The following is a 3,595-nucleotide window of genomic DNA, read 5'->3' as shown; positions in this document are numbered from 1 at the left end:
ACGGTGCCCACGATGCCCACAGTGCCGGGCCTAGGCCTCCAGTCTCCTGGCTCGGGACGGCCTAGCACCCGGGCACCGCGCCGCTTGCGAGCCGTCTGAACTTCGTTTGAGCCGGAAGTGGACGTCCCAGTCCCATTATGTCTTAACAGGGAAAGCCGCCGGGAGCACAGAGGCACCACCGACCCGCGCAGCTCCCCGGGAAAACGGTCACCGGAGTGGCCGCAATGGTGACATCCCAGACAGAGGATCTCTTATTCAGTTGTCTATGGAGAAAGGACCGGATAGCGTCATTTTAACTTAGAGAAGAACAATTCACAGCCTTCTCTCTCCTGTTAAATGGATGTCCTGTTAACAACGAAACTTCATACTCTCTCCTTTTTCCAGCTTGTGCAAAGAAATAGTGTCTCTTCACACGTGTAGTTAACAAAACAACAACAACAAAAAAAGCAGCATTCTTTTTTCCTTGATTTGCAGCATTAGAGGCCCCATATGGTTAGGAATAGCAGCCACTCTTCCGCAAGGGCTCAGCATTGTTTTCTAGTTTGCCTGTCTGCAAAAGTTTTCGAATCCGTTTCAGACTAAGAATTCCTGATTCTGTGAATATTGTCAAAAAAAAGTTGGACCGAGTTTGTTAAATTCTGAAATTCCATGCCTCGCCTCAGCCTCCCGAGTAGCTAGTGACTATAGGTACCCGTCACCGTGCCCAGCTCATTTGTGACTTTTTTTTTTTTTAAGTGTAGGAGTCTTGCTTTGTTGCCCTGGCTCATCTCGAACTCTTGGCTCCAAGTGATCCTCCTGCCTCTGCCTTTCAAAGTGTTGGGATTACAGGCATAAGCCACCACACTTGGCCTAATTTTATAAATTTTGACAAATGCTACCTAGACTTTTTTTATTTTAAAAAGGTAAGCCAAGCGTGGCGTGTAGTCCCAGTTACTCCAGAGGCTGAGGCGGGTGGATCCCTAGAGACCAGGAGCTGGGGGCTGCAGTGAGCTATAATCATGCCTGTGGACTCCAGCCTTAGCATAGCGAAACCTGGCTCTAACAAAAGAAAATTAAATTTTAATTTAAAAGTAACTAAAACAAGAATAGTTGCCTCATGTTTGAATGCGCATAAATATAATGCACTTAACTGTGGTCCCAGCTACTCCGGAGGCTAAGGCACGAGAATCCTTCAAACCCCAGGAGGCAGAGGTTGCAGAGAGCCGAGATTGCACCACTGCACCCCAGCCTGGGTGACAGAGTGAGACCTTGTCTCAAAAAGATTATATATATATTATATATGTATAGTGCATTTAATAAAAGTATTAAGATCAGCATTATTTGATGCTATTTTATAAGCACTCCGAAACTTAATTTTGAAAACTTTAATAAAACTACATATACGTCTTAAAGTACCTTAAAAGATAATCTTCTTTCAATGTAATTAGTATTGCACTTCAGTTTAGTGCTCAATATTGTGTCAAATACTGTGGAGAGATAAAGGAAGAATATGGCCCTTCAAAATTTAAAATTTCTAGACAGAGTTACTTTAAAATATGTGCAAAACTTTTCTTTTTTTTTTGAGACGGAGTCTCGCTCTGTCTCCCAGGCTGGGGTGCAGTGGTGTGATTTCAGCTCACTACAACCTCTGCCTCCCAGGTTCAAGCAATTCTCCTGCCTCAGACTCCTGAGTAGCTGGGATTACAGGCGCTGCCACCGTGCCCATCTAATTTTGTATTTTTAGTAGAGAAGAGGTTTCACCATGTTGGCCAGGCTGGTCTCCAACGCCTGACCTCAGGTTATCTGCCCACCTTGGCCTCTCCAAAATGCTGGGATTACAGGCGTGAGTCACCACGTCTGGCCAAAATACATATATAACTTTTTTTTTTTTTTGAGATGGAGTTTCACTCTTGTTGCCCAGGCTGGAGTGCAATGGCGCGATCTCAGCTCACCACAACCTCCGCCTCCCAGGTTCAAGCGATTCTCCTGCTGCAGCCTCCCTAGTAGCTGGCATTACAGGCATGTACCACCATGCCCGGCTAATTTTGTTTGTTTTTTTTGTTTTGTTTTTTTTTTGAGACGGAGTCTCGCTCTGTCACCTGGGCTGGAGTGCAGTGGCCGGATCTCAGCTCACTGCAACCTCCGCCTCCCAGGTTTATGCCATTCTCTTGCCTCAGCCTCCCGAGTAGCTGGGACTACAGGCGCCCGCTACCTCGCCCGGCTAGTTTTTTGTATTTTTTAGTAGAGACGGGGTTTCACCGTGTTAGCCAGGATGGTCTCGATCTCCTGACCTCGTGATCCGCCCATCTCGGCCTCCCAAAGTGCTGGGATTACAGGTACAAGCCACTGTGCCCGGCCTATACATAACATTTTTTAAACCCTTTCTCTCTCGCACGTGCGCTCTCTCTGTCTCACACACACACACCCCCCCCCACACACACACACACACACACAGAGAGAGATCAGGGATCAGCGTTCATTTCCCTGGCCTGGAGCAAATTATGGAAAATGTGACCCTTGCTGTCAGACTAAAGAGCAAAGAGATTAAAGATGAACTTTCTTGGCTCAATAAATACAATCTACATAACAGTATAAAAATGATATAACAAATACCATTAAGAATGAATAATACAGGTGTTCTTTCTTCTGCAAAATGAAAAAAAAAAAATACTAACCTTGAAACTACTCTTCTACTAATACCACAGTTTTCCATAAGGCCCACAGGTATAAACTCTTTTATCCAGCACTTCTTTGGTACAAATACACCCACCTCTCAGCAAAACTGAGAAGTCCCTCAAGTTTGTTTTCTGCCTGTGTCATTTTGCACAGTGTCAGTGGTTTTGCAAATGTCTTTGGAGCAAGTATCTTCGCTGAAGTCCTGGTTCTACCACTTACTAACAAGTGACAAACAAGAACAATATTCCAAACGCTGTGTCTTTAGCCATACATTCAAAAACCAATGTCTACCTCACAGGGCTGTTGAAATAGTCAAATAAAACATGTAAATTATATGCCTGGCACACAAAAGGTGCTCAATCAAAAAATAATACTTGGGCTGAGCACAATGGCTCATGCCTGTATTCCCAGTACTTTGGGAGGGCAAGGCAGATGGGTCACCTGTGATCATGAATTCAAGACCAGCCTGACCAACATGACAAAACCCCATCACTGCTAAAAATACAAAAATTAGCCATGGTGGCACACACCTGTAATCCCAGCTACTTGTGAGGCTGAGGCAGGAGAATCACTTGAATCCAGGAGGCAGAGGTTGCAGTGAGCCAAGATCATGCCACTGCACTCCACCCTGGGCAACACAGCGAGACTCCATCTCAATAATAATAATAAGTCAGATGCGGTGGCTCACGCCTGTAATCCCAGCACTTTGGGAGGCCAAGGTGGGCGGATCACCTGAGTTTGGGAGTGCGAGACCTGCCTGACCAACATGGAGAAACCCTGTCTCTACTAAAAATACAAAAAATTAGCTGGGCATGGTGGTGCATGCCTGTAATCCCAGCTACTCAGGAGGCCAAGGTGGGCGGATCACCTGAGTTTGGGAGTGCGAGACCTGCCTGACCAACATGGAGAAACCCTGTCTCTACTAAAAATACAAAAAATT

The sequence above is a fragment of the Colobus angolensis genome, unplaced genomic scaffold (assembly GCF_000951035.1).
Source record: "Colobus angolensis palliatus isolate OR3802 unplaced genomic scaffold, Cang.pa_1.0 Scaffold35, whole genome shotgun sequence".
Classification (NCBI taxonomy): domain Eukaryota; kingdom Metazoa; phylum Chordata; class Mammalia; order Primates; family Cercopithecidae; genus Colobus; species Colobus angolensis.
The sequence above is the reverse complement of the archived record's forward strand: the minus strand, read 5'-3'. Positions refer to the sequence as shown.